The 12,193-nt window shown below is 40.6% G+C and overlaps 1 long non-coding RNA gene across 1 annotated transcript in view; it reads left to right on the forward strand.

Annotated features, from left to right (window-relative positions):
• The first annotated feature begins 1,072 nt into the window (after positions 1–1,072).
• LOC148189502 (uncharacterized) overlaps positions 1,073–12,193 on the forward strand; it is a 115,503-nt gene continuing 104,382 nt past the window's right edge. The window contains exon 1 of the long non-coding RNA XR_015776512.1: positions 1,073–1,414. This is a non-coding gene — a long non-coding RNA (uncharacterized LOC148189502). The remainder of the gene's footprint in view (positions 1,415–12,193) is intronic.

Below are 12,193 nucleotides of genomic sequence, written 5' to 3' on the forward strand. Positions count from 1 at the left end.
GGGGCTACTGAGCATTGTCAAAGTCAAATAATTGAAAAAAACAACCCTTTTGATTCTGTCCCATTTGGATTTTTTTAAAGCCTGACATTTGAATGTTACATTTTCAGAGGTGATAATCTCACCTTTGGAGCAGCCTTTTGTTTTCCCTTGCTTCACTGTTCTGTAAAATCCTGCAGATATAACTCTATGGAGGCAGGTAATTGCTGACAGACTACATCATGTTGGCTTTTATTTCTGCCAAGCTTTTGCTTGGCAGAGGTGTGGAGTACTTCTGCCAAACTCAAATTGGGCTTTCACACCAAAAACTTGTGACTTTACCTAGACTTTTATTTGTGGTCTTTTTAATAGCATTTCAAGTCATACAAATACAATTTATCACAGATGTAAAAGAAAATAAATACAAATAAAGCACTTTGTGAATTTTGTATTGTAATGTAATAGGTTACAGATTGCTAGTTGCTCAGGTAAAAATATTAAAAGTTACTTAAATATTATAAGTACTTCATCATCAGAGTAATGTAACTTATTACATTTGATGACTTTTTGATGACTTTTTGTTACAACTGTTTTAAACAGGGCAAAAAGCTGAAAAGAAAGACCGAAAAAGTCTCAATGGCTTTGCTGACCCCCATTGTCCAAAAATATGCCAAAAGAGGGCATTTCTGCATGGCTAAAGATGTAATTCAACAGAATAATTATTGTTATTATTATTCAACATAAACCTATTTCTGAAAACATTTTTTTCCAAATGTAACTTCTTTGCAATCACATTTCATAATTTTAATTAGTAACTGTAATTTTACTATGTATTTTTTCTCAGTAACTGTAATTTATTACAATTACATTTATTTTGTAATTCAATTACTGAAACCCCTTACAAGTAACTAGTTACTCCACAACACTAAATCTAAATCCTGTATTCTATAACATTAACCAGCCTTTTTGCGTAAATATGACAGAAATGCCGTTTGTTACGTATGATACGTATAATCTTACTTCCACAGTGAAATGTGCGCAGTTGGAGTTAAACGTATGTCACAGCTCATTGCAGCCGGAGCCCTGTTTAGTGCACTAATCATGGCTAACGTACGTCAATATCAATGTTATCATGGCGGCGGCCGCGGACAGCTCGGAACTCGAGGAGTTAGTAAATGTTCATAGCAAAAGCGTTAATTAAATAACAAGAGAGATGACGAGCTCAGCTTTTTAACCAACATCAACAAAAGGGACAGAAACGTGTTTTTAAACGGACTGGTACAAAGGCTTAGCTAATTTTGCGTGTGGCTGAGCTAGCTAACAGTAACAGGAGGCTATTCCACCCTTAAGGAGGAGTTTTACACCGCCGCTTTCGATGTTTTCGCCAGGAAAGACCAGCGGATGGATGAAATTTAAACTGCCCGACTTCTACAATTTGGTGAGTCAGTTTACGTTTATGTTTGACTTCATATTGAATTGACCTAATGGTTTTAGTGTTGCTAACTAAACGCATAGTTGGTCGCTGTGCCATAATAAGGATATAGTTGCATTGTGATAGTGAACAGAGGCTACTGGTGCTTAGCAGTTACATTTCTGAGGCAGTTATTTTGCATGGCACTCTTGTTCAGTGTGTTAATCCACCGCAGTGAAGATAGTTTTATGTTGGATATTCGACAGACATTCGCTCCTATGCTACATACAAAAAATTAATAAAAGTTATTTGGAGATTTAAAATGTAAAAACAAGAGGTGTATCTCATGCAGCCAGTGGAGTACTATCATCCCACACTGATTTTGAGTCCATTGGTCACATGATCTGGGAGCTATTGAGCTAAAATGTTAATATTTACATATAAAAAATGAATAAAAATTGTAAATAGGTGTAAAATTTAAAAATAAGAGGTGTATCTCATCATCTCATCTCGACGTTTCAGGGAGGAAGGAGCTGGTAGCCTATTGACAAGTGAGATTTTGTTGCACTTTTTTGTTTTTTTCTACCATCTTTTCCAGTTAGGCCATTCTTTTTACATTTGACATCTTTTTGTAATTTTTCATTAATTTACATTAGAAGTTCAGCTCAATAGCTCTCAGGTCATGTGACCAATGGACTCAAAATCAGTGTGGGATGATAGTACTCGACTGGCTGCATGAGATACGCCTCTTATTTTTACATTTTAAATCTCCAAATAATTTTTATAAATTTTTCATATGTAAATATTAGCATTTTAGCTCAATAGCTCCCAGGTCATGTGATCAATGGACTCAAAATCAGTGTGGGATGATAGTACTCCACTGGCTGCATGAGATACGCCTCTTGTTTTTACATTTTAAATCTCCAAATAATTTTTATTAATTTTTTATATGTAGCATAGGAGCGAATGTCTGTTGAATATCCAACATACAACTATCTTCACTACGGTGTAAATCCCGTGTCCTTGCTGATGAGAGCTTGCATGATGAATGTGCTTAAATTGTGTTGCTTTTCCTATCTTGTTATTGAGTAAATCACAATGTATTCATGTAAAGTAATCTTGAATCAAGGATAGCCAATTCTGACAGGTAAAAACAGTTACCAAAAAATGACTCTTAAAGGATATATGTGGTTTGTAATATTTTGGGTCCTATTTTCATGGTTTGGATTATCTCTTCTATAAGACACCATAACGTGTTAAATTTGCTACGAGAAAAAGCTGTTGTTAAAAGTTCTGGATGAAACCTTTAATAACTTTGGAACCCCATTCAATTCTGGTCAACCCTCTGCTTGGGGTACCTGGCACATAGATCCAGTACTAATAGCTGGATCTAGAAACACTGTGGTCCATTGATTATTCAGTAAAGAATAAACACTCTGTGCTCAGGGTGACTTGTGGCTGGTTAAACCACTGTTCATACTGTGATAAGTTTTTCATAAACATAAAATGAAAGGATTTTTGCAGCCTCTAGCAGCAGATGTAGACTGAGAATTTTTTTTTTAATTCACTAGGCTGACTGCTAACTTTTCAGGTTAAACCTTTACTTGTAATGTTACTCAATGCATGAGCTGATGATGTGAGTCCATCAACACACCTTAAATTTCAATATGACAACTTTGACCTCTCCATCTGTTTTATTTTCTCACTTACACTTTTAGTAATGAGTGGATTTTCAAGTGTGTAAAAATGTCATTATTGCCGTATTAGGTGAACTGCATACATTCTAATTCTCATTTGGAGAAAAAGACTTGGAGTCAAACCTGCTATTTTTAAATATCCATAGAGAGACTCGCTCAAGCCTGCTCTTTTTGTTCTGAAAATCTCTCATTCTCGACGTTCTGTGGATGGCAAACTAGGTGCAGACTAGGGCAGTACTCTTACCCCACATGTAAGAGTACTGCCTGCGGAGGAAACACTAAACAGATCTAGGGTCTAGGTACATGTTCATAGGGTTTTTTGGGGGGTTCTAAGGTAGTAAAAATGCTTTTGGATGCAGCCAAAGATTTAACATTGTGATGACATCACAGACTTTTCAGTTTCTTTCCTTGTCTTGAGGAAAGTTTTGCAAAACAATGTTTACATTTTAAAAATGTACTGAACAAGAGTCTTCCTTAAAGCACATTTTTACTGGAAGTAAACTGGCTCTGATTGGAAACAGCTGAGGATGCATGATCACTGGCCCCGGGTGGGCATCCATCCTTTAGCAGTCTCATCAACAGGGACCCCACCAGTGTTAATGAAGTCTGTCATGTGTGTTTGTGAGCTCATGTCACTGTTTGTGTTTATGAGCCTGTCAGCTGGAAAACATTTGCATCAGGTCTAATTTATATGGATTCGCAGACTGAATGTTAAGTGATAGCAATTGTGTGTGTTTCTGTGTGTGTTTTGGAGGCGTTTGTTTCACAGTCTACACACACACACACACGCACACCAGCTCCAGCTCCAACATGGCCATTTTTGCCTGTCAGTCAGAAGTTGCTGGTTCGTGTCGGGGTTTGTGTGTGTGTGTGTGTGTGTGTATGTGTGTGTATGTGTGTTCGCCGCCTTTTAAATGTCATTTTTGACCTATTGAGCATTCTGATGAGCCAAGCTCAGAGGCTGATGGCTGAGATGTAGATGGAATATTGATTTTGTGAATGTGTGTGTGTGCATGTGTGTGTGAGCTGGGGGTCATTGCTAAACATGGGGCTCAGCAGCACTGAGATGATGACAGATTTAACTCTAAATACCTAGCGGGTGTATAATTGGATGGAAGAGCGAACATGGTTTGTCTTTTTGCTCTCCCCATCTCTTTATTTCAACAAGCCATATTGCCATGACAGACAGTGTGCGACCAAACAAAGGTTATTTTACATATTATAGTTGTATTATTTAAGATGCATACAAAGAGGACAATAACCGATAAAGATAAAACTAAATGATGTGAAACAAGGAGATTTTGACAGGAACTCATCTTGCCTTCATCTCTCATTATTACAATGATTAGAGATTAATTTTTAAGTTTAATTTTTATATGTTTAAGTAAAATGCTTTTTTTGTGCACAAAAAGACTTATTTAGTTTTTGTCACAAATTTGGAATAGCCACAATAATAAAAATGTGTAGTTTAAGAAATACCAGAACAAAAGATGTTAGGGGAAAACAAAATAAAAAAATACTTTTTTGTTTTTGATGTAGATTCCTTTTGAATTGGTAGGATGCATAGACTGTGTAAAAAATAATAGACATAGATATGGCTGGGTGATATGGCTTTAAAATAATATCACAATATTTTCCTCTAAACTACTTAAAACTTCTAAAATACAAAATTATTAATGAACTACAGTTCAAAATAAAATAGCTACTGCCTTAACATAATGCTCCATAAACTACTGTTAATAGTTACTGTTAAAAGTTTTATAAAATAATGTTAGGATGTTAAATAAAGTAAAGTATCAAGTTAAATAAAGCACTGTTATGGTTAAGTTAAATAAAGTATTTTTATCATTAAATAAATCAACGTGAAAGCCTTGGTGCTTTTATTTTGAAGGACCTGGCTTGTCTCGGTCCAGAAGTGTTGATGATTTTGCTGTGTTCTTAAAGCGTCTATTCAAGGTACAAGGTACAAGGACAAGGTAGATTTATTAGCCATTTTTAAAACATAGTTTAAAAAATAAAATGAGGATTTGTCCTTGATCCTGATACGTCTTTTGGAGTTGAACAGTTGTGCATCGTCTCATTCTACAAACCGGGAGTGCGCTGACTGCCAGCTACTGTATTTAATACACTGACTATACACAAATATCTCATACAGCCCTGCTTCAAAAATCCAAAACTGTCACTTTAAATCATTAGTAAAGTTGACCGTAAAACCAAAACAATGACATGAAAGGTACTAAAAAGGAAGAGGGGAGCTGATGAGTGAGGGATCATTCTCTGTGGATTTGTCACCACAAGTGACACCTTTCACATTACACATTAACATTTCATCCACTGTTTATATAAAAATATTGATCAGCAGACAAGAACAATGACATTTACTGAAAATATTACAATTCTTTATGAAATTATAATTTCCTTGCACTCAAGTCTGAAAATAAATGAGGAAATTCAAACCATTGCCACCAAGTACATTGTACTTTTTTTCTTTCTACTGCTGTTGATCGCTCTCTTTTCGTCTCACCGTCATTCTGCTACTTGCTGATTGCTGGCTGAGGTTTGTTACAAAAGTCCCAATTCAGGAGTGATAGATGACCTGCTGCATGTCTGAACGATGGCCTTGTGTCTATTATTATACTTTTTATCGGTCAATATTGACTCAGCCTGGTGTCACAATACATATAATTTTCAAGGGCAGGAGATGAAACATTAATGAATAGTACACAGGACAAAAGATGAACTGATCTCTGTTGCTACCTTTCATGTCTGTGTCTTATCATTTTGAGGAAACCGTATTTAAATAGATGTTTTTGTAAAGGCAGGCAATAAAGTAATGTATTGAAAAAAAGAGAAATTGTGGTCTTGGAAGTCTGGGTCTCAAATGTGTTTCTGACTTTTTGGTCTTTGATGTGTGTTCATTTCAGTCACTGTGGTCATATTGTGTCTTTTTGATGTCCTTTAGCATTTCTTTGTTGTTGCTTTATGGTGGTTTGTAGTCTTTTTGTGTTGCATTGTGGTCATTGCATCTCTAATGTCATTTGGTTGTCTTTTTGCTTTGTTGTCGCTTTGTGTCTCTTTGTGAACTTGTGTCTCTTGGATGTCACTTGGCATCGTTTTTGGTCATTTTGTGTTGTTCTGTGGTCGTTTTGCATTGCTTTATTGTCCGTGTGTCTCTTTGTGATTATGATTATGTGATGTTGATTTGCATCACTTTGTAGTCATTATGCGTTGCTATGTGGTTGTTTTGCATCTTTTCAATGTCGCTTGGCATTTCTTTTTTGTCACTTTGCAGTCTCTATGTGGTTGTTTTGCATCACTGTTTTTTTTTTTGGTATTTGTGGTTGTTCAGGTCTTTGAAATCATTTCGCGTCTGTTTGACGTTGCTTGGTATTGCTTTTGGGTCGTTTTTACGTAGCCATGTGGCCATTTTGTTGAGCTTTTTTGGTTGTTTGGGTCTTTACAGTATATTTCTTTGTGGTTGTTTTAGGTCTCTTTGTGGTCAATTTGCATTACTTTGTGGTTGTTTTGGTCTTTGTTGTCCTTTTGTATTGGGCTGGGGTGATGCAACGACATAATTGATTACGTGAATACGTTGACGCACGTAACGTGCGTCAATGCATCGCACCGTTTCACATAGTGCACTAGAATAAACAGAGTAATGACAACGGAAGTTCAAAGTGCTCGGGCGTCACATGACACATGAGGCTTCTAATAGTTCCCAGAAGTGTCTTGCGGGCCATTTGAATACATTATACGGAGAGACAAAACTCAGATTTTCGCTAAATAGCAGTCAATAACCATATTGATTTAAAATATACACGGAGCGCATCGTATGTAGTTTCAATACTTTATAATGTTTTTTAAAGTAAAACATGTCTGTATTTGAAGATTAATGTTAACAGCTAGGGTTAGATTAGACTGATTAATGTCAGAGGCAACAGAAATAAAGCAACTGAGTGCTTAATAAGGGTTAAATATGATTATAATACAAAAAATAAAATATATTTTAACATACAAAATATATAAAATCTACACACACACACACACACACACACACACACACACATATATATATATATATATATACATACTATATATACACATACTGTATATGTACATCAAACAGTTGGTATATGTCCTTCTTTTGTAGTGTCCTCTCAGATAGTCTCCACCATGCTTTGCTGTGCTGCACTGGGACGATCAGTAATGCGTAATGCCAGCAGAAGTAGTCTTACACTATTACCACAGATTACAACTACAAAGAATATGTGAGGTTATCATTTTCAAAAACCTCATTGGAACGGTGGCGTTGTGGTTAGCACCCTCACAGCAAGAGGGTTCCTGATTCGATCCCGGGTTGGAACAGGGTTCGGTCAGTGGGTGGCCGCCCTTCTGTGCGGATTTTGCATTTTCTCTCTGTGTCTGCGTGGGTTTTCTCCGGGGTCTCCGGCTTCCTCCCACATTCCAAAAACATGCAGCTCAGGTTGATTGGTGACTCTAAATTGCCAGTAGGTGTGACGTGAAAGGTTGTCTGTCTATACGTGTCGGCCCTGCGATTGTCTGGTGACCTGTCCAGGGTGTAACCTGCTTTCCGCCCGATGACAGCTGGGATTGGCTCCAGCCCCTTGCGAGGACGAGCGGTTACGGAAAATGAATGAATGAATGAATGAATGCATTAGAACAAATAAAGAGCACACCATTGGGAAGCCTTGTATATGGTTTTATAAAAATAAGACACAGGGAAAGGCTTGCAGATTGATCCAAGATGGCGGCGCGCACGGACGCAGCGGCTCACGGCTCTCCCCTTTCATTCCACCAGACGCTAACGTTAACACGGCGCTCTCTCTCCTGCTGAGCGCCATAAACGAACAGCAGCGAGCTAACCCCGACGGCGTCCACATCATAACGGGAGACTTTAATAAGGCCAATCTAAAGACTGTACTCCCGAAATTCTACCAACATGTCGACTGCCCAACAAGAGGAGAAAACACGCTGGACCATGTATACTCCAACATCAAGCACGGTTACAGAGCCATGCCCCTCCCCCACCTCGGACAGTCAGACCATCTCTCTCTGCTGCTCACCCCGGCATACACCCCCCTCAGACGCAGATCCAGGCCCACAACAAAGACAATAACAACTTGGCCTGAGAGTGCACTTAGTGAGCTCCAGGACTGTTTTGAACTGACGGACTGGGACCTATTTGAACACCAGGACCTGGAAGCATTCACAGGATCAGTACTGGACTACATCAAGTTCTCTATGGAAACTGTGTCTGTGGTCAGAACCATCCGGGTTTTTCCAAACCAGAAACCATGGATGACCACCCAGGTCTGCTCTCTCCTCAGAAACCGCGACTCCGCTTTCAGGTCAGGGAACAGAGCTCTTTACAGCACAGCTCGAGCTGACCTGAAAAGAGGAATAAAAAACGCCAAAGCGGACTACAAGAGGAGGATAGAGTCCCACCTCGCCAGCAACAGACCACGGGAGGTGTGGCAGGGATTACAGAACATCACAAACTTCAGAGGCTGCGCTGCTACACCGGGTGATATGAGCATGTCGCTGGCAGAGGAGCTTAACTGCTTCTTTGCCCGTTTTGAATCACCACAGCTAGGGCTGCAGCTATCGAATATTTTAGTAATCGAGTATTCTACTGAAAATTCCATCGATTAATCGAGTAATCGGATAAAACATATTTTTGTTTAGTTAAAGAGCAATTATAAATATACATGGGACAATAAGACATTTCACCTAACAATGAACCATTGGTTTCCTTTTTTAACTACCCAGTTAGCTTTATTATGTTTTTATTTTCCACCCTCATCACTCTGCAGCGCTGTGTTTTTACAGATTAAATAAAGCCTGTGTGAAAGGCACGTTAGCCACGCATCGACAGTAGTCATAATTAATAGAAACCTAGCCCTCCGCAGGGCTAACGTTATGTTAGCAAGGTACAGTAACGTTAATCTCATTAATTAGCGCTACGTTAACTTAATTTTGCCTTGTCTCGGGTGACGGTCCTCCGCTCTCGGAGTAAACAGGGGGCCTTCGGTGGAGATGCTGCAGCATTGAAGACGTACTGTTACTGGTATGCAAGCGCTGTCTTACAGTGAATACACGCAGCAGTGTTCGCCTTGGTGTCCAGCTTGAAATGCTCCCACACTTTTAACATTTTCTGCCTTTTCTTTGTGCCTTTCGCTTTCGTCGCCTTCTTCGTCGTTACCTCTACATCCGTGGTTTAAACCAAACATATCCGCCGCCTCTTTTTTATTCCTTTACGTGCGTGACGTCAGTGCGTTGTGCCGCATTAAAAGTAGTCTGGGCGAAATACCATGCTTTGAGCTGGCAAAATTAAACGATTCCTCGAGGCAGAGAAAATTCCTCGATCATTTTTTGTAATCGAGTTACTCGAATTATTCGAGGAATCGTTTCAGCCCTAACCACAGCGACACCCATCTGATCCAGCCCCACCAACACCAGATCCCAGCACCCCCCCACTCACTGTAGAGGAGCACGAGGTGAGACGGATGCTCCAGTCAGTTAACCCCCGGAAGGCCGCTGGCCCAGATGGAGTACCGGGCAAGGTCCTCAGAGCATGTGCCCACCAGCTGTCCCACATCTTCTGTAGGATCTTCAACCTCTCCCTGGCCCAAGCAGTCATCCCCACCTGCCTGAAATCTACCACAATCATCCCTGTCCTTAAAAAGACGACACCCATAACCAGCCTCAATGACTACCGCCCTGTTGCCCTCACACCCGTCATCATGAAGTGCTTTGAGAGACTGGTCCTACAGCACATCAAGGACTGCCTTCCCCCCACACTGGACCCACACCAGTTCGCATACCGGGCGAACAGATCCACGGAGGACGCCATCGACATAGCTCTGCATGCAGTACTGTGTCACCTGGAACAGCAGCAGAGCTACGCCAGGATGCTCTTTGTGGATTACAGCTCGGCATTCAACACAATAATCCCGGACATTCTGACCACCAAACTGACCATCCTGGGCCTCCCTTCCCTCACATGCAGCTGGATCAAAGACTTTTTGACCGACAGACCCCAGACTGTGAGACTTGGCCCCCACTTCTCCTCCACCCGGACACTGAGCACTGGTTCACCACAAGGCTGCGTGCTGAGCCCCCTCCTGTACTGTCTCTACACCTACGACTGCAGTCCGACCAACAGTACCAACATCATCGTAAAATTTGCCGATGATACCACTGTGGTCGGGCTAATTTCACGGGAAGATGAGACAGCCTACAGAGAGGAGGTCCAGAAGCTGGCGACCTGGTGCTCAGACAACAACCTGGCACTAAATACCGCAAAAACAAAGGAGATCATTATGGACTTCAGGAAGAACAGAACTGACCCGCCCCCCCGTACATCAACGGTGAATGCGTGGAGAGGGTCCACACATTCAGGTTCCTGGGATCTCTGACAACCTCTCCAGGACCGACAACACCACAGCGGTCATCAAGAAGGCTCAGCAGCGCCTACACTGCCTGAGAATCCTCAGGAAGAACAACCTAGACAGGAAGCTGCTGCTGGCGTTCTACCGCTCGTCCATGGAGAGCCTGCTGACCTACTGCATCACCACCTGGCACGCGAGCTGCACTGAGGCAGACAGGGAGAGGCTACGGAGGACAGTCAGAACAGCCCAGAAGATCATTGGCTGCCCTCTCCCCTCCCTGGAGGACATATACACCACCCGGTGCCTCAGCAGAGCACATAACATGATCAAGGACAGCTCACACCCTGGCGCTCAGCTGTTTGACCTGATGCCCTCAGGCAGGCGCTACAGGTGCATCAAGGCAAGGACAAACAGACTGAGAAACAGTTTCTTTCCGAGAGCCATCACCACCGTGAACTCTCACAAATAACCACTCCGGACACCACAACAGACAATAGACATTATACATCACATCCCTACCTCAATCCACCGGGTGCACACCCTAATTATCTTCCATGTGCAATATATTTCCTGTGCAATATATTTCTATCTGTGCAATATACTTCACATACTGTGCAATATGTCATGCAATACACCGAGTCGCTCTACTCATATTTATTATTCAACTTATACCTCCACACCCATGTATATAGCTATATATAAGTCTATTTTTTAATTTTTTATTTCTATCTCGTACTTAATTCTGTAAAAAGCTTTTGTACTTTGCACTGAAGGAATGGAGAAGCTCTCCAATCTCGTTATACACTGTATAATGACAATAAAGAGCATTCTGATTCTGATTCTGAAGACAGGGAGCTGACACTCAGGATGAGGGTGCTGTTTTAGTGCAGGGAGTCTCAAGGCTCCATTAAAACCTGTGTAGCACTTTTGCTGAAAGAGAGACAGAGAATCAATGGAAAATCACCTGAGCTGTAACATAATAAAGACAAATGGAGTCAATAGAATCACAAAACTAAATATTATCTTTAGCAAAGCTAACATATAACTCACACTGACCTGTAAAATAAATCACACAAGCTGTTTCTCCCCTTTAACTCCTTAATGTAAGATGAAATTATTAAAGAGCAGGAGATTTTAAATTAATAGACTCTTAGCAGCTAACGATATATGTTCAGTATATACAGTACAGTGTACTAAAGTTAGCTTACTCTGATAGCATGTCTTTTATTGCTTCGTAAATCTAATAATTTAGCGGCAGATAATCCAATATCATGCTTTAATGCACATGTTAATTTAGCTAAAATATGCTGAAAATATCAAAAACGATTCTTTAGACGTCTTACCCTGGTAAAGCCCATCACAAATGGTCTTCTCTGCTGCAACTCCATTGCGCCGCTAGCAATTAATGCTACTTCCGGGAACTATTGAGATGCTCCACGTTCCGCCATTGCTGTGAAAAAAACACTTGATTGGAGCGAACGGAGATGATGCGACTCTCTCTTAAAGGGCTCTATTTTCTCACAGCGTGCGTCAGCGAGCTTGAGCAGCGGGGTGTGTGTTGATTTTTGTTTCGGCGCTCGTGTATCAAGTTAGAGTGTGCACACTGCTCGCCCAAGCAACGCTTGTCAGGCGCGTCTGAGCTGTGTGTCAGCTGCAGCACATCTACAGCAATGGTTACCCGCAATTTTTTTTATGTA

The sequence above is a fragment of the Plectropomus leopardus genome, chromosome 5 (assembly GCF_026936395.1).
Source record: "Plectropomus leopardus strain MGB_pleo_1.0 chromosome 5, ASM2693639v1, whole genome shotgun sequence".
In the NCBI taxonomy this organism is placed as follows: Eukaryota; Metazoa; Chordata; class Actinopteri; order Perciformes; family Serranidae; genus Plectropomus; species Plectropomus leopardus.